Source organism: Melanostigma gelatinosum (genome assembly GCF_949748355.1).
Source record: "Melanostigma gelatinosum genome assembly, chromosome: 22".
Classification (NCBI taxonomy): Eukaryota; Metazoa; Chordata; class Actinopteri; order Perciformes; family Zoarcidae; genus Melanostigma; species Melanostigma gelatinosum.
The window spans coordinates 11,194,028-11,213,816 of NC_136655.1; the positions used below are offsets into that span (position 1 = coordinate 11,194,028).

The 19,789-nt window shown below is 46.0% G+C and overlaps 1 protein-coding gene across 6 annotated transcripts in view; it reads left to right on the forward strand.

Moving 5' to 3' along the window:
• Window positions 1–19,789, forward strand: part of celsr1a (cadherin EGF LAG seven-pass G-type receptor 1a) — a gene marked incomplete at its 5' end in the record, with an annotated part of 74,935 nt that overhangs the window by 10,859 nt on the left and 44,287 nt on the right. The window lies entirely within an intron of this gene.

A 19,789-nucleotide genomic window follows, 5' to 3' on the forward strand; every position in this document is an offset into this window, starting at 1 on the left:
AAACGTTTTTTCAGTTTGGAGTTTGGATGAAAACATTTCTGTCAACTCGTTTCCTGAAAACTGACATCATCTCATAATTGGACTTCCTTATGAACTCGATTGGGGCTTCAACCCTCTACGAATGTTGACTTTGGACTCCACAGAGAGACTTAATGCCACATTGTGTTCTCAGAGGTGTCCGTTTTTAGTCATTACCCCTTTAGCGACAGCCAGAGAAGGAGCCGGTGACGGTTTGTAATCCTGACAGTTAATAGCTTGTGTGTGGGAACTTGTTGATGCACGCTTGGCTCTCAAGTTCTTGCCCCTTTGTGTCTTACTACCTGTCAAACAGCACTCGACTTTCCCCAAATGTTATCTTTTCGATGAAGTGGCAATCGTGTGTAGATTACTGGTGGTGTTGATGCATCTATAGATCCTGCGTCGGTATATTGCTGAGGCGGCTGGCAGCGTGATATACAGCCATGCTAGCAGTCTTATTACAAAGCCTTTTAATCTCGCCAACTGTGTGTTCTCCAGATCTTTTAGGGTGAGGCTATTTTTAGCGCACAGTTTATAACTATTGGATGGATTGTTATGGAATTCGGTACACCCATCCGTGTTTTTATATATTTATTTAGAATTATCCAATACTTTGATTTTGTGACCAAGTACCTGCAAAACAACTACATTGTTGTCATAATTAGCTTGTTACTTTGTCTTCAGTGCTAATTAGCAAATCTTAGCACGCTAACAAACAAATCGAAGGAGGTGAGCTTGGAAAGCACACATGCTAAGCATCAGCAAGTTAGCAGTGTCGTTGTGAGCATGTTAGCATTTAGCTTGGAGCAGCTAAGTACAGCCTCGCACACCTGCTAGCGTGGCCGTAGACTCAGTCGTGTTCGCTCTACGGAGGTTTTTATTTGCAGAGCGGATGCTACTTTTCTACTGTCATGCATTTGTGACTCAGTTGATCCCTGGAAGGATACTTCTTTTTACCCCCTCTGGGGAGGTCAAGCGCAGAAGGATTTAATCTCTTGCTCAGGGGCACTTCCGTAGCCTGGATGTTTACTGTCATGAGGGGATTTGAACTGGCAGAGGAACATTGTTTTCCCCCCCCAATGTGTCAGTCACAACTGCTGTCATCACGGGCGTCACCTGACAACCTCGGTGACAGCACCTTTCTGTCTTGTCGGCTTCAAGGGGAAAATATGTGCGCGCACAGGATGCACTCATTATGCATTAACACACACAAGAGCACATGGAGCATCGCAGGCAAAGCGAACACCACACCCTAGGTCACACTTGGCTCCTACCGGCGGAGCGGCTTAGGCCTCTGTAAGCATTTCAAAGGCACAGACTAAGGCGTGCGGATTGAAGCTTTGTGTGAATTATCCAACACCTCCAGGCCTCATCTTTTAACGGAGAGGGAGAGACGGTGTAGACAGAGGGAGCTCCGAGGTGTATTGGGTTTACTCTGCCTTTTGATAGGGTGTCAAGACGCTTCTTTGAACTGAGACATCCTCCTGTTACATTTTGGACGGGCTACACATATGTACATGTACGCACCAAAAACACATCCGTAACCTGTATATAAGCGTGCTTTTTCACATGCACATGCACATGTAGTCGCTCCTTCACAATCCAGATCACACACAAACACAGACCGTGGGCTTTTCATGCAGGGGCCGACCTCTCCCCCCCCCCCCCCCTCCCGGAGTGTTAAGGCCAAGTTTCACACAAAGATCCCTTCCACCTTTTATACGGCGCACAAAAAAAACGCCTCACCCTCCCAAAAATGTCTTCAGTTACACAGGTATCAAATAAATAGCTGCTCCATCTGCCAAAGTGCAACTCACAAATGTGCTCAAGAGTTCCTTTTTTGGGGGGCTTGTTGTCACATTAACATCACATTCTGCAGGATTTTTATGAACCAAGTTTTTTTTCCTGCATGACACATCCAACATGTTTTGCTTGACTTGATGTTATAACCGTGATTAGATACCTTCATTTATCATTTTAGAAACTACTTATATGAGTGTGTGCAGGTTGCTGTGTGTGTGCTGAAGGGGATGCAGCATATTGAACTGCTACCACTCTTAAATGGAGATTTTGTCTTTTATCATTCATAATCTATAAGCAGTTTTTAAAAATATGATCATTTGTTAATAGGTTTTAGACGGTCCACAACATAAATCCAAACAATCCTGCCAGTTTTGCTGATAGTAATCATCTTAGTAAAGTCTGTATGTTCAAAGATAAACTGGACCTGACAGCTTCCTCTTCATCACTGTTGACACCTCTGTTATGGAGCAGGACAAGGGTGAGTGTGTGTGTGTGTGTGTGCGCGCGCGTGTGTGTGTGTGTGTGTAGTAGATCAGGTGAATGTGAGGAATCAGCTCCTACTCATTCCTGATGTCTCTTCAGTGATAAGAGCTGTAAGAAGGGAAACTTTCAGACTGGGTGTTGACACCCAAAAAAATGGCCGAAGATGCCACCGAGCTGCTTTAGAGAACAGAACTGCAACAAAGTGGGACGCGACTTCTGCTTGTGCTAGTGCGTTAGTGACGAATGGATAAGCTCACTGTCCGACCATAGACAGTCACGGCAGCAAATTAGGATCCTCTAAAATGCTGCTGGAAATCAATTCCCATGTTGATTTAGCTCAGTGGATCATGTAGCCATCAGTTCTTAATGTACTCTTTTCACTGCTTTAAAGTAGACGAACCTCTGTCGCCACTCGATGCAACAAGACAAGACAGAACCAAGTCACTTTAAGGAAGACATGTGAAGTTCTTGCCATGTACTGGTTAGGTTCAGTCATCTCAGCCTCGTAATGGTGAAGGAATCGTGTTCCGGCAGATCACATCAAACAGCACGATGGCTTCAAATCCGACTCAGTCATGAGCGCGGGGGCAGGACAAGTCGAGACCCCCGTTTAATGTCTGCTTTCTGTCAGCCCGGAAAAAAAAAAAAAAAAAGACACGATGAGATGACGCAGGTTCAGGGGCCGTGACCTCTGATTACGGTTACTTCAACTCCCCCCCCCCCCCCAGGTCACACAGACAAAGTGGAGGGCTTAGACTATAGCAGCTCAGGGCTCCATTGTCTTATCTGGGTAAACGTCCACTTACTGCGGGGTCATCTGGACTGCCGGTCCTTCCTACCTTCTGTTTGTCGCAGATAACGCTCGTCTTTCTTTGGGAAACAGACGTGGAATACGTTAACATGGCTCATGCGTCACTCAGACATGGTTATCTGGGACTTGAATCATGATTTTTTTATTTTAATTATTGTTATTGACATTTAAATTAAAGACCAGAGAATCCACTTACATGATGCCACATTTAGTTATTAGTCTTGTTGAACTTAACTGGAGCGCACCTGTTTGACCCAGAGCTGTGTGCTGAGTCAGTGTTCGCTATCTTCCGCTCACAAAGCTAATATTTGCCCATTCATTCAGCATGCAATATTTCCATTCATAATTGTTTACTGTACTGTTTATACAAAGCACTTGATAGTCAGATACATGGTTGTCATCATTCATTCCTGTGTGCGATGTAATTGCTGCCCTGATGGAGTACATATTTAAATCCTAACTGCACAGGAACAGTTGGTGGTGAGACCGAAATAATGATTGACAGCTTGCTGTGAATGTGGAAATTCATGTTCTCTCTTAATAACAGATACCGGCGAAGAAACCAAAGCAGGGACAGGATTCACATTTCAGTCTGCGGTGGCCGTGCCCACGGACCGTCAGCTGACGGTCAAGAGTCAGGCCTTCATTTGCATGTTTTCTTCCAGTTCCCAATCCTGTTCTTTCTCTGTCTCCCTCTAATATTAGAATACAGTGCTCTCACCGATAAGCTGCTTTCACACGAAAGGCACAGGTGAGGAAAAGGCTCAGTTTTAACATGTCTAAAGTGTGTGTCTGTGGGTGTCTTCAGAGGCTGGTTGGTCCTTTCTGCAGCCAGCTCTCACCCCGGACAGCAGCTTTGTCTTGTTTGTGTGAAGTGATTGTCTCAACGTGTCAAGAGTCACACAGGTCACAATGGACTCGCAGGACGGGGGCATTTCAATTTGGAGGGTTCAATGGGAACCTTTTATTACAGGGATCAGAGGAACGTTGAGTACTTTTAAGCACATTTCTTAGGGACAGAAGTGGTTTGTGACACTGAAAATCCAGTTTGAAACCTCTACTTTCGCTAGGGTTAGCGTTTGGATGTTTCCTCATGAACATGATTTTCTATGTTGGCTCCTAATGAAAAATAGACCTCAATTTGCGCATCAAAACCAAAACGGTGCTGAGCCCAAAGTGAGAAGATCATGAAATAAACATTTATTCATAACACCAGTTTGCGAGCTACTTATTTCTTTTTTTAATCCAATTTTTCGAGACTCTCAGCGTGCTTGTTGGTCTTTACAAGCCGTCAGTAAAGTCTGTCGTGTTAAATCCTGTGAGCTCCTGGTGCTGATGGTCCCACATTTCTTCGGTCATGTGTGCGACATGGATCCTGAGTGCTTCACGCATTATACTGGGTTCTCAGGTTTTCGGCCGTTGGTGTTTCGAGTCCCCTGCCATACATCTGATACCACACGTGGGTTGTGGGCTGAGTGGGGGGGGGGGGGGGGGTGAAGCTGTGATACCGCGGGGCCCGATAGAAGCCCCTCCGAGCTCGGGCCATGCGAGTGATGTGAGGAATGAGTTGGTTCTGCTCTAGAGTCTGCTGTTTAACTTACTGAGGGTCTCCGGGGGCACGACAGCTGGCTCCCCATGCCTGGCATACTGCCGCTCTCCGACACATTCATCACCACATAGACACACACACCTACACATGTATACATGTACATGTACATATACATTCCTCGGGTGATGGTGAATAGCTGCCCGCTGCTCCCAGCAGACAGATTGGGAGCATCGGTTACATTTTGGACTGTATTTTAACAGAAGAGATACTTCCATATCTGCAGAGTCGTACATCGTTTGTGCTGAGAGGACAAAACTGATATGAGTCGAGGCCTGTCAGCCATGTAGGACAGCATCCGTAAAATGAGAGAGGTGAGCTGTGGTTCGTTGTGGTTTGGCTTCAGGGCAACTTGGTTCGCAGCTGATGATCAACCTTTGACACACACACACACACACACACATATTCAGTTGCACACGTATAAACAGTCTTGTATTCCCATCCATACCGGCTCTCTGTAGTCACTCAGCCAGTGGGGGCTGATGAAGTGGAAATAGTGGCCTATTATTACGAAAGCGATGACAGCGGCCGTGGCTGGCATACCTCTGGCATTGCGTAAGTGGAGCCTGTATCGCACCCAAATACTTTTTTATATCTCTTATTCTCTCCCTCTGTGGCTAGTTCACACGTTGTGAAGTGTGAATTCTATCACACACGTGTTTGCACCAGTTCAGGATTCTTACTTGTATCCTTGTTTGTTTTGGTGCTTCACTGGCTCACTTTCCCCACAGAGATCTCACACTGTCAACAATCGAATAACTACTCGCTCACAGACAGCCATCTGAAGGAAACAATAATATCTACAGAGAGGAGGAATTGTGCACTCATTAAGCCACAATTTGAACACTTGCTAAGTATGCAGGGTGCAAATCAATGGCTTTTGAACCATGTTAGTGGCTCGGCTCTATGGGTGTCAATGCCGGGTTGTCGGTTGCTGGGTTGTTCCACCGTTCCGGTCTGCAGCAATAGGATGGATCGCCATGACAGTTTGTACAGACATTCATGTGCCAATCATCAGATCATTTTTTTACTTGTCCAATACTTTGGTTTATGATGAACCAAAGAAATCAGCCTCAGGTGGACTTTGTGTTTAGCACTTATTAGCATATGTTAGCATGCTTTTGACACACACACACAAACACACACAGACACACACAACTGTTCGAAGATCATCATTCCCTCTGTTTCTCTGGAAAACTATAGACCTCCCACCTGGGATTAAACCACATCTGGTGAGGTGGAACAGATGCAGGATCAATAGAGAACACACTCTCTCTCTCTCTCTCTCTCTCTCTCTCTCTCTCTCTCTCTCTCTCTCTCTCTCTCTCTCTCTCTCTCTCTCTCTCTCTCTCTCTCTCTCCCCTCTGACACACAAACACACACTTGCGTTGATGTCTTACTAGAAGTCACTTCTCCTCCTACTTAAGAGCCTCCGCATTCCAGCCTCCACCACAGGAATGACTTCACCTGCGAGCAAAATTCAAGAAGCATCTTTACAGTCTGACTTCGCTTTAAGTGTGTGTGTGTGTGTGCAGTAGGGCTCGTGCACGTACGTGCAGTGTGGTTTGACTTTCAAATACACACTCGCAACACATTAAAGGGAGCAAATTGCCCTGTAGAAATGTCTGAGGCGCCTACTACAAGATTTACACCCTCCCTCTCCTGTCAGCAGTATTCACACACACACACACACACACACACACACACACACACACACACACACACACACACACACACACACACACACACAGCCAGGAGAGCTTACGGCCCTTCGTCTTATTATAGTATATATAGTGACCCTGCTCTTCCATCTAAACGTGTAATAACACAGGCCCAATACATCAATAACCTTTTTTTTGAAGAGCAGAAATAGTTCGTATTTGTGGCTGATTGACGTGAAGTGCTGAGGCTGTAATTCGCGATTCCATTAAAATGAGTCTCTCTGGGGGTCGGTTAAATAGCTGTGTGATGCTGTGGCGTGTACCTGCAGGTTGAGCTGAAGTCATAATTGACTGCTTCCCCCCCGCCCTGATGAATTCCCCCGTATGAGAGCAGGGACGGAGATTGGGATTTTGAAGAGCACAAAGTTGAAATGTGGAGGTTTTTTGTGAACAGTGTCTCAGCCTTTAGCGTGAGTGAAATGACAGATCAGACAGATAGTTAACTGTGTGTTGAGGGAAACAAAAGTCTTTCGTTTTTTGCAACATAGAATCTGAAGATATCCTGATAGTAAGAAACTGCGATTATTACGTGCTGACAGTAATTGCTTCCGTATTTCCAGTGAGGAATGCTGTCAATTTGTCAGCGTCGCTGAGAACTAGCGGGACCACCCAAATCCTAAAAAAAGGGTTTGACAAACTCCTGCCACATCGGGATGAACAGTAAAGTTTTGTAAATCTGCATTGTTCCTCGGTTGTTCCTGCGGAGCACAGCTACGAATTACACAGCGATAGGTTCTCACACAAAGGCCCCGTGTGTGATGCAGGATAATGAACCTGTCGGACTTACATCCAAACCAGCGTGGGCTGTAATTACTTTTTAAGCAGGAAAAAAAAACAGGGGTTAAGATCGGGACAAGGCCGGATTGGCGAGGAGAAAACTCCGCACGGGAAAGATTATCTCTGGGGGAAAAAAGAAGAGGAAGAAAATGTTGCTTCCATGTAGCCTCTACTGACCACTCCGACTTGTGTTTTTGTTCAGAATTAATAACAGAAAAATACTTTAAAGAAGCTTTATTGGCTGATTTAGAAGCTGAAATGCAGAGGTTATGGATACTCTATGACACTGGTAAGTTGAAAGAAACTGATCCGTCTCACTGCCTCCCTCCCTTTTCTGTCCTGACGCTGACTCATTATCACACACCATTCTTGTCAGCCGTGTCACCGAGCACAATGCATTGACATTTAACTGACCCTCTGGAGGAGAAGACGAGGGGAGAGGGGGAGAGGGGAAGAAGTAAACAGAGGAGGAGCAGGAGGAAGATATAGGCTAATGGTGGATGGAAGTTCTGGCCGTGATAAGAGCTGAAGTAAGGGAGATAGATGAATCGTCAAGAGGAAGGGAGTAAAATGAGGTGACTTCAGGAGGAGGGAAGAAAGGAAGGAAAGGGGAGAGGAAAGAGGTGGGGGGGGCATCTCCCCTTTTTTTACCCTCACATACTCTCTTTTTTCAGACTTCAAAGAATCTCCCGGTGAGAGGGAATTATTCCCGTCCGCTCAACCGTACCGCTTTGTTCCACCACTGTTCTTCTCCCCACTAGCCCTCTACCTCTGCAACCCCCCCCACGGTGGCCACGTTTTACTGCTTCCAAACAGCCTCGTCTTGTAAACGGGGATGTTCATGGCTCTACTCAAACAGTGTTATAGCTGATGCATTGAAGAGGGTTGTCGGTTGCTGTTTCTTTCTGGTTCCCAAAGCGAAGATTCCCACTCTCTCTTCCACTTCTGGATTCTGTGTTTTTTTTTATTTCCCTCTCTCAAAAGCCCACAAACCTTAATGGAATCACCGGGCTCCCCCGGGGATTAACATGATGAAGGCCACCGACCAGTAAAACCCAGTAAGGGCCTGTAAAACCGGGACACAAAAAACACATGTGGGCGCACAAACGGTCTTTGTGAGCTGCACCTGAGCTCCCCTCTCCGTAATCCTCTCTCCACTTTCTTTTTTGGTAATCCAAACAAGAGAGCGAGAGAGCGAGTAAGGTATTTCAGTGGTGGCTCGTCCCGGCTGAATCGGTGGCGGCGCGGGGCCAGGAGGAGGATAGAAACATCAAGAGGTCAGCTGGCAGCCAGCAGCTCCAGGTGGGCTGTGAGCCCGGCCCGGGTTCGGCCATCTGCGTCTGTATTAAACACTGTTTTCAATCTGCTGACTAACCGATGGACTGAATGCATGAATGAATCGGTGAATCTGACTGGCTGCCTGATTTAGTGACTGAATGGATTCATGAATGAAGTCATTGATTGAGATAACGTTTGGCTGGGGGACCAACTGGGCCCCCAGCGTCTGAACAGCTGATACACTCCATGTGCCGCCATGTGTCAGGGCAATTAGCCAAACACATTTGGAGCGCAATCTCTCAGCTTCCCGAAATGCGTAACGCTAATGAATGGCACGTCTATTCTATAGTTTGTGAGCTTGAGTATGTTTTGCCCGTTTTATCCTTTGGCTTTTTGAGAAGACTAGAACAGTTACGCTGGATCACTGCATGTAAAGGCAATCTGAAGTGCGGGAAAGGCGGACCCAGCCACGAACAATAAGAACTACAACATAGAGAGGTAATCGCAGAATGTGAATACATTGAATGATTATCTCTGAAAGACTCCAATCATAAAAAAAATTGATAAACAGGAGTTGTTAAATATAAATCTTAAGGTAACTTTACAGACCACTCGACCCGAAGAAGACATCCTTGAAGACAGATTGTGTGAATCTGTCTGCTCGGCATTTTCTGTGCCATCTTCGGATAATTGTTAGCTTTCTCATCCTCAGAACAGTTCAGGCTAATACATTAACAATTTATAGGGTTTCTCTCGACTTCCTGGAGTTGACAGCAGGTCTTAAGAGCAAGCCTCCAGGCCTCAGATACTCGACGGGAGAACGGAGGGGGTGAGGTAGCTGGGGAGTTTTACCGCGGCTAATTAGGAATGGAAAGTAACAATTATAGCAGCCTGCTTTTGTAAAAGTCACTCTATTCTTTGGTGCTTTTTCCTGCCTTGTGGGTTGACAGCAGACATTAAGTGAGAAATGGCAGGTATTCTTTTCATCCAGTAGCTAACCTTGTAACGAGCAGACCTTCCACTTGCTGGGGGGACCAAAAAAAGGGGGAGGGTCTGTGTGGTTTCCCTCAGAGTAGTAACATCATTACTGTTTGAATAATGAAAAAGTGGAGAACCCAAGGGAATACATAAGCATGCAGTTTATGTTGAACTTGAGTTATTTTCTTTGCCTTGCTTTACATCTTTTAAATTGTCTCTGCTGGTTCAGTGGCATATTACCAACGTAATGTCAGGGCATTCAGTTGCATATAAATACCTTAATTACCCCTTCAGAAGAAGAAGAAGAAGGCAAATGACACTTATTTACACTATTGGGTAAACTATGGTTTAGAGCCTATAGCCCATAATTATATTAATTGTTATTACATGTCATTAATATTTAATGGGATTTTAGACTTGACATTGTGTGCAATTTTGGTTTGTAATATGACGTATTTTTTTTTGTCTCAATGGCTTCATTACAGTACGTTTTGTCACATTATTGTAGAACTGAAACAATCCGTTGATCATTGGATGAATTGAATGACAAGATGTTAAGCTAAATTACAATGAATTGCATTCTGGAATATTGTTTGTACGATGCCAGTATTCACATTCTCTGCCCCTTTAACCGGGCGGCCCGTGGCTTGGTGAGGAGGTGGAGTTTGGCAGAGTGCCACTTCAATGCCAGCAGGGGTGGAGGCACGATGGGGGTATTCAGCAGGTGTCGGCGGGGTATTCAGGGGTGTCGGAAGGGTCGGTGTCTCCCGAGCTTTTGTCCTCTGAAAGAGACCCCATGCACGCATACATCCACACACTTGAACACACACACACAAACGTCTTGGAGATTTGCCCGAGTCTCTATTTAAATTGACACAAGCCTCATGGTTTCCCAGGGCGACACCTCCCCATACCACCCAGTCCCTCCTCTCCTCTCCCCCTCTTTTTTTCACCCTGCTTTGTTGAAAAGAGCCAATCGTGCGCTGGCTGGTAACTAGGCACCCTTTTTATCAGTAACCAGCACCAACAATAACTGCAACCCGACACCTCCTCAGAGAGAACGACACGGAGGAAAGTAGAGAGTTGGAATGAGGCGGAGAGAGAAGAGGAAAGAAAGACAGAAACTATGTTTGAAGTCGATTTATTTCATTCTATACGATATTGTTTTCTGTATTTGCAATGATTTCAAGTCGATTTGTTGCTTTTCGGAAACAGATTTAGCAATAACATCTGGATATTTTACTACACTCATGAAGTCAATGAAAGGAATACATATGTGTGAGCAAAGGCCAGGATGGGCGAGGGACGTGAGCCGCTAACAGCAGAGAGAGAGAGAGAGAGAGACTGGGTCTGGTGTCGGTGGAATGGATACTCCGGTCCTATTAGGCCTTCATGGCTGGGTAGCTCTTAAGAGAGCGCTGCGGGTCGACCCGCGAGGAGGCTTTTGATCAGTGCGCCCCCCCCCCCCCAAACCGACTATTTGTCCACTGTCAGCTTATCAAACGGGATCAATGCTGGAGAGAGTGAGGGGAGGAGCGGTGTGTCCATATGTGCAGGTCGTGAGGGTGTGATTGGCGTTTGTACATTTTGTTTACGTGTACACACTCGTGTTTGTTTGTACGGGCAGTTGGAAATGGGAACGCTTGTGTTTGTGTGTGTGTGTGTGTGTGTGTGTGTGTGTGTGTGTGTGTGTGTGTGTGTGTGTGTGTGTGTGTGTGCATTCCTGGTTATAGTTGAGTGATTCTCTCCTACCAAACAGAGAATGGCCCATTTGACGCTTCACCCTCTTGTGCTCTCTTGAATAAGGACTTTAAAAAGATCTAATAGTGCTAATTCTATTTAGCCAACCGCACACACACACACACGCACACACACACACACGCTGAAAGGACTCACCATGGTGATACATTGGTAGACACCAGCTATCCTGCAAAGGTATCAATGCGTATGCAGGTGTTTTATGTGCATGTCAATCAAAAAATCGTACACATGAATGGGGCCACGTACCGTGTCTCAGTTGACCTCACACAATTACAAACAGGAAAAAGAGGCGTTTACAAATTGCATGGAAATTACACCACTTTGGGATTCATCATGGAAGTTGCCTGAACTCACTCGCCGACGTGCAAACTGATGATGACTGAATAATAAATAACTAAAGTCCTTGAATAGATCCCTTCTTTGACAGTTCACCTCCAATAAAATGGGACTATCTGGTACTCGGCTTCTGGTGCTCAAAGCGCCAACAAAAAAAAAACTACATTTAAAGAACTTGTTCATACATTTAATGAACTGGGTACTCCGAGGATGGGTACTCCCAAAGATAATCCTGGGACCACCAGAAGCCCTCTGACGGGTCATGATGATGCTCATTCTTGTCTTTGCATGAAGTCAAGGGGCTAATGGCTCCCTACTGGAGTTGATGACAGTACACGTTCTGACTTGTCCTGGAGTTCATCCCTTCGGCTCTTTTACACGTATTTCTTTCCTACTTAAGAGACATGATACACAATATGACATCCGCCTTTGAAAAAAACAGACATCTACAGTTATTCAATTACAGATAGCACTCAAAACAAACTGATGTGAAATAGGACGACACTTCTACAACTAGATCCTGGAGAGATTCTGAATGATTGATTAAAAGTGACCTGAAATCACATTTTGCAATTAGAAGTCTTCAATTAAACCGTCCATCAGTTGTCAGACCAAGAATGAGAAGCAGTTCCTGGGTCGTGTTTCTGTCCCTTTTTAATTTGCCTTTTAGACTGTGCGGGGTGCAAACTGGCCCACATCTTTGCCTGAAGGCGAGATGTTCTCCTTCCTCATCGTCTTGTGAAAAACAGAGCCAGATAACACCTGGGAGCTGTAACCTAATGAGAAGAAGTGGAGGGCTTTAACTCGATTAGTCGACTCAGGCGGGAGAGGGGACGGCTGACGCGGCTGAAGGACTGGAGCGGAACAGCTGGATTTAACAGCGTTTTGAAAATCAGTCCTGAAAGGAGCGCTGCAACGAGAGTGATTTGATAGTGCCGGCACACTTAGAGAGCTAATGGTGCTTGATCGTGCGCTGTTAGGCCGGGTGTTGTGCAGCACAACTGGTGTTATGCTCTGACGTGTTATAATTGAGTTTGTGTGAGCCAAGCAAGCATCGTATGACGCTCGTCTGGTTTAGTGGACAAAGACATTTCTAAAGGCTAGCTTTAATGCAGTTTCCCACAATGCCCCCCTCTCTCTCTCTCGCACCTCCCATTTCTACGTTTCTCTGTCCCGAGGGCATCTTCTCAAGCTTGTTAACAGCAGAATGTGATGTTCACTACCAGCTGCTGATTCTATCCTCGGAAACCTTGTCACAACAACAAGCCTGATGCCTTTCCCCCCCTCCGTCTCTGCTCTCGGTCACATGTCCGCATCTGCACTTCGCTGATCGAGGGTCTCTGTCGTATCTCCGTGATTAATTACCTTCTTTGGCAATAGTCTAGCAAGCGATGAGCTAACAAGTGCCGTGACACCAGTCCACCCTCAGGCATTAACACAAGCCAGCCGTTCCTTTTCGGCCCGTTTTGCATTGTCTGGCCTCCTCTCATCCGGGCTCGTTCGGCATTGTCTGGGCAGGAACAGTGCCTCCATTCTTCTCACCGCTCTCTCCCAGAGATCCTAAATGGGACATAGATATTCTAGCCGGGTCGGTTCTTGGCCTGGCACTCCATGCCCCCGAGTGCTCCGCTTAAGCACAGCCACGAAGGGCACTTGTGGAGGGCTTGTGAAAGTCCATTCTGCTTAAAGGTGAAGGTGGAGGAGAAGTCGACACGGCGGCGCAGGCTTCTGAACTCCCCCGTGTGCCAAGCCAAAGGTTTACCGTTATCACAGTGTGTTGATGGTTTTCCTGAACCAGATGTGTTTCAACCATGTATTGTGTGATGGAACAGATACACCTTCATTGTACACAGTATCGCTCTCTATACTGACAGTGTCACGGCTGGTGCCTTCACTTATCCTTTAACTGCAACCCAAAACATCTTTTTAGACATCCAGACTATTTTTGTCCGACTTACCCTGATAACAGCGGCACTTTTGTCTCGAACGTGGCAATATATCAATGTTATATTGATATCCTGATATGAAACTTAGACATCGTCTTAGATTGTGGATATCGTCATATCTTAATATGGCACAAGTGTTCCTGGTTAAACTTCCAATTTAAGGATTGCTGTTTTCTAATGTGAGATGTTCTCAAAGTCACAGCGAGAGAGAGAAAGGTTTTTGTTTTGAGTATATTTACTACATGTGTTGTTAGGAAGTTGTGTGACCCAAAGGATCCGGCCTCTAGTTCCAGTTTGATCAAGGAGCTGCCTTCCCACCTGTCGTCATGGCTGTCTGATCGGCTCAATCACTGGTCCCGGTTCCGTCAGTGTGTAATCCCACCTGTTCTCCCCGGGATGTTATCCGTCTGACAACTCCGGCGCACCCACCCAGACCTCACCCGCAGTCCCAACACACTTCCTGTTACTCACTTCTGGGGTGAAAGGAGTCTTTTGTGTGCCTGCTGCCACTTTTTTGCTCTATGACGGCTCGAAGAGCAGCTGAGAGAGAGCTAATCCGTGTTTGGACCTCCTGAAGAGCTGTAGGTGTTGGGGGGTGAAATAAGACTGCAACAGCTGTGTGTTTATGTGCATATATATATCTTCAGGCTTGATGATATATGGTCACACATGGACACAGGATTTGCAACTCTGACACGACGGTTAATCAGCCCCCTGAGATACAAGACGGGAGTGAAACGCACACTGTGCAACCCTTCATCTGTCTCCCTCCAGTTCTTTATTGCTGTTTTCATCCTCACACTGCATATTAAACACCATACACTGTATCATTCCCCTCCTCTCGTCTCTGGCCATAGTTTCCCTCCCTTTTCACACCAATCTGACCGCCCCGGCGGTTTGCATGTCCGTCAAGTTCATCTCCACGTGTCTGTGTGTGAGCGTTCAAAGCTTCGCCCCGTCTGTCCTCAACGCTTCAATCAGACGGACAGACCTGAGGGAAAAGATACGACCGGCGGCTCGTTGAAGGAGACGAGAGGGATCTTTCGCTGAGTCCTTCCAGATATGAGCGAGTGTACTCGCACACGCGCATCAGCAGACGAGTGACGGCAGACAGACGAGTGACGGCAGACAGAGGCTCCGCAGCGTCGAGTGCGAGATGACAGAGGTTGTAGAACAGAATCGCGACTCTGTCAATTCTTAAGTACAGCTGCGATTAAGGTGACAGCAAGGTGTTCTTGGCTTAAAGCTTCGGCATCGTCATCGTCTTGCCAGATTGTATGAATTGTGCCTCTTTTGAAGTGAACAAAGTTGTTTATATAAGTGATAAAATGAAGTACAGCAGGAGTCTGGTCCTAGAGATTTATTTCTGAGAACCCATGAATCTCCTTCTTTATCTGCTAACCTGCTGCCTCTGGCATTCCTGTGGTTAATCATCTATCCTCGCTTAGCCGTTGTTTGGATTCCAAAAAAGCTTTTTTGCAAGTTAACAAAACTCGGAGTACCCTGTCATTCTTCAGACAAATGTCGGACTGTTGTTTTAAGGAAGCAGTAATGCTGGGTTCATGGTTTGAGCACTGCGTGTCATGCAGGACACCACGTTTAGGCTGCCATGAGTGGTGCTTTTCTTTGCTGTTTTTCTTGAAGGGTTTTTCTTGAAGGGTTAGAATATATGGTTCAACCTGATAACTTTTATTTTATTTTGGGCGAAGATTGTATAATGGTTGCAAAGAGAGAGTGTCAATCAAGCCGGATCAATTCTGTAGCTGTCTAATAGTTTGTAGAAATGAAAGTTTGATACTCCAGAGACATTTCCTCACGAATGTCTTTTATTTCTGTCAAACATTTGTTTTTACCTCTTTTGATCGACGGTGCTTTGATTCGGTTAATTTCAGTGTGATTTTTGTGGCGGCGATTTCCCTCTGCCTCCAGCATACAGGATGTCTGTCAGTGTGTCTGCAAGCTGCTGTTATGGGATCTGATGTTGGCGCTGGCTGCCAAGAGAGAGAGACAGAGCGAGAGAGAAAGGGAGACGGGCCTTGACATCTCGTTGGCCTCTGAACAGAACAGTTGAAATTAATGTTGAGGGCAATGCTTCCTTTGAGGACAACCAAAATGTTTTAATTGGATTGTGGGCACACAAAGAGAGATTAGATAGACGAGAAGACGAGCAGAAAGATGAGAAAGAATGTGTTTTTTCATAGGACTCAGTTCAGAGCAAAGTGACTTTTTTTGGGTTGTTTCCTGGCATGTTGTATTGCAAAGAGATGTGTTGCCAAAGTGTGCTTCTCAGAGAGAGAGAGACAGTGTGTGTGTGTGTGTGTGTGTGTGTGTGTGTTTGATCACCTCTCAAGACAAGCGTGCTGTTTGTTTGCCCCACCCGATAGGCTGACGGTGTTCAGGCGTGTCCAATAAGGTGGAGCTGACAGTTGAGTTTCTGCTCAGCGATTGGCTGGAAGCCATTCAGGTTACAGTTTTTGTACTGATTGAAATATTTGAAAACCTTTAAGAGGGGGGGGGGGGGTGTACGCTTCTCTCTTGGGATTTAAAAGTACCTGACAGCAGTTTTCATTGGCTGCTCCGCTGTAAAAGTTTAACTGTGCAGTAAAAAAAAAAAGAGTTGCAAAGTGAAAAAATAGCAGAGCACAGTTTTACAATGCCGTGTCGTATAGGCTTCCTGCCTTTAATAACGGCGGGCCTCACTCGAGCGTGTAACGTTTTAAGCTCTCTATTACCGTTCTCTTTCGTCACGATAAATGTCAGCAGGAGGGAAATAACCTCATCAGCTGAGAATGAGCCACTGACAGAAGGAATAGCACCAGATTGGGTGTTTTCTGTGGAACACGTCTGCATTGAACCTTTCGACTGGGTTTAAGGTCGGCAGAAGTTGTGTGTGAAAGGGTTAAAGTGTGTCTCCCTGGTGGGCTTGTCACCTCGCTGAAACCTGTCACAGCTACCAATGTGTTGTGTGTTTTCTGCTGTTTTATTAGCCGTCCCTCTCGCTAACTGACTAAACACAGTTGTTGGTTTTAGACGTTGGAGTTGGGCAGGTGGGGTGGCCACCAGAGTTGTCAAGCAAATACTTTACGAAAAGAAATGCCAAGTCTCAAACACAAATGTGTGTAATTCTCAGAGATACGGATGATTGCGTCCTTGATAATGTTGTTTTTAATGTGAGGTGTTTGGTAATAGTGTCAACGTTTCTAACGGCGTTCTGTCGGAAGGAACGAGGAAGAACTGTTGATTTCAGTTTGTTGACATATTGGAGTCAAAGAGGGAATTTTGTATATCTCTTTGTATCACTCCACGAATGAGAAAATACTGTCAACAGCCATTCAAAAAAGATTTCGCCGTGTTTTTGGTGATACAATGTTTTGTAAATCGGGGTATGAATGATATGTGAACACTCCTCTCTGAACACACTTGTAAGTGCTACTGAAGTGGAGCGTTCTGGCTCAGAGGATCAGAAAAAGCCTCATCTTGAGAAAACGTCTTTTAAAGATATGCATCGTAAAATAACCAAAAATTTGAAGACACTACAGGTGAATAGCAGAGACAAATTTAACTCACAGATATCACCATGAAACGTGTGTGTGTGTGTGTGTGTGTGTGTGTGTGTGTGTTCTTGTCCCTCACAGTGACAGCTGGCCAGCAATTTAGGTTGGTTGGTGAGCACAAACCACAGACGTGTGTGTGTGAGTGTGTGTGTGTGTGTGTGTGTTAGACAGCACTATGTGGTTAGTGGAGCACACTGAAAGTTGATCGACATATTCATTAGCTTTCTGTGCGTGTGCACGAGTGTGTGGTCATCGTTGCGGCTTGCTTCACAGGTCATTAACAGCTCTTATCGCCTCTGCAAGCCCTGCTAGTGGGACTCCAGCTGTGTGGCCTGTTGGCACATCTCCTTTTGTTTCTGTCAACAATGAACCCACCTACACCTCACTAAATATAACCTACTACGTTTAACTGACTCCAGTTGATGTGTTTTACACGTCTTAATCGTTAGATTCACATTTATCAGTGCTTCAACGCTGTAGGAGGGCAATAACCAAATCGTAATGTGCCGCAAACACATTGCTGATCTTTACAAGGTGAGTGTTTGGACGCTTGTATGCCAGCTAATAGAGATAAGGGGATGTGTGTGTAGCAAATAAACTGGTCACCCATGATACTTCAAAAGTGTGGAGATTACGCAGCAGCTTTGATGCTTGTTTTTACTCGGCGGGTCATCTATTAAAACACTCTCAGTAGCAGTAAGTCCCGTTAAACCCGTGTGTCTGCGGGTGGGCGGCTATATGTGTATGTGTGTGTGTGTGTGTGTGTGTGTGCTGACATGCTTGTACACATAAAATGTTTTTTTCCGTGGCGTCTGTCCGTGACACACCCTTTCCACGGTTCAACCCATCCTCCGTGTGTGTGTGTGTGTGTGTGTGTGATCCCATGCCAGCAGCTGGTGGGCTTCTATAAATAGCGTGGGTTGGGATGCCCCACAAGAGAAAGAAAACAAGCTACTTGCTTGTAAATGTGTCCCAAGTGTAAACAAGTATTATTGGTGTTGGAGTCAGAAAGTTGTAAGATATTGCCATCCTCTTTCAGTATTTAACAATTGACACTGCTTCGGTTATAGTAGATGAGAATGATTGCACAGCCAATGCGGTCGAAATCAGACTTTTCTCAGCAACGCCCTCGTCTTTTCTTTCTGCCTCGTAGATTCCGCTCCCCATCTTTCCACGACCCTGTGGTCTTTTTCTGTCGCGGCCTGTCATTTTTGGTTCCAGCTCTCCCCACCACCACCACCACACTGTCACGGCACTGCAAAGTCCTTCCCACTCCGGGGGAGCTAATAATTCTCGGAGCACCGACTGTATCGGAGCACCAATCTGCTGTGGTTGACTTAGTCACCAAATAGCTTGACTTGTGTGCAGAATGGGTGATTGAGTCCCGTGTCAGCCACCGTATAAAGGCCTTACGCTGAGCGCGGCTGTCAGTGCATGTGGTTTGAATGTTTGGATGTGAAACGAGAATGAATAAATGCAAATGAAGGGGTGAGCGTGTGTGGTAACATATTGTGTCAGGATCTTCTTGGTCACAGACTCATTTGATGTGATTTTTTTTTTTTACTTTGAGTATAGAGTAAAAATACCACAAAGCCTCAACAAAAGAATAGCATGAGTAAGAGCCGACGTAGAATTTCATTCACTAAATTACGACTGCATAAACAGAACCGTGCCAGTGCGTGCGTGCATTTCTCTGCCACTATATGTGAGTCCATGCAGAATGTGTGCGTTCCAGTGTGAATGTGTGTGTGTGTGTGTGTGTGTGTGTGTGTGTGTGTGTGTGTGTGTGTGTGAACTGTCAGTTGACGGATCTCTGGCGGCAAGTGGGATAGCAGTGTTTTCTCCGACCTACATGGAGAGACAGGTGTGCAGCTGGTTAGCGGTTAGCTTGAAGCTAGCCGGCCTGTCCACACCCTGCTCTGATGGACTGTGTGAGGAGAGCTAGGGGTCCCTGAGAAATGACCTACGACTCAGAGTGACAGGCCACCTGTGGCCGAACCTCACCATGACTCTTTCACCCCGAACCCACCCCCCCCCAGACACACATGACACACTCATGTGCTAGGTGTGGTGCAGCAAAGCTGTGCAATACGACCCATCTCCCTGCCCCGTTTCAACAGGGTTAGCCCCCCCCCCCCCTCCCTTTCAAATTTCATCTGGCCTCACCACCTGTTGTCAGCTGTACTTCAGGGGGCCCGTGCCCTCTGCAGCCTATAGCCTTCTGTTCCCCTCCATAGGCACCAGAGCTTACAGTTGTGCCAGAAGTAGGTATGAGAGCAGACCCAACCCTCCCCAGGGGCAGAAATCCTACCCTGATCCAATTACTCCCAGCCGGGGCTTGAATCAGACCGAAACCACCCCGACCGGCAACTACTTAATTCAATCTAGCGGCAAAAGTGTTACACAAGTACACGAGTCAATCTGTTAAGCTGCAGCGTAGAGAGGGCCGAGAGGGCAGAGGAGATAGGATTGGGTCCAACCAGTATTGGGTTGAAGCTGCACACAGCAACAACAATGTTATTGTTGAAGGAAATGACCATCTGTTTTGAGTGGTAAACCAGCCATTATATTATATATATATATATATATACATTTAACATTTCTATCTTCATATGAATAAATGCTGTATAGGCATGTCTTTTTGGAGTATTCAAGCCGCTGTGGGACGCTGAAGAATGAACTTGGCTAATGATAGATACGAGTGGACGGGAACACGA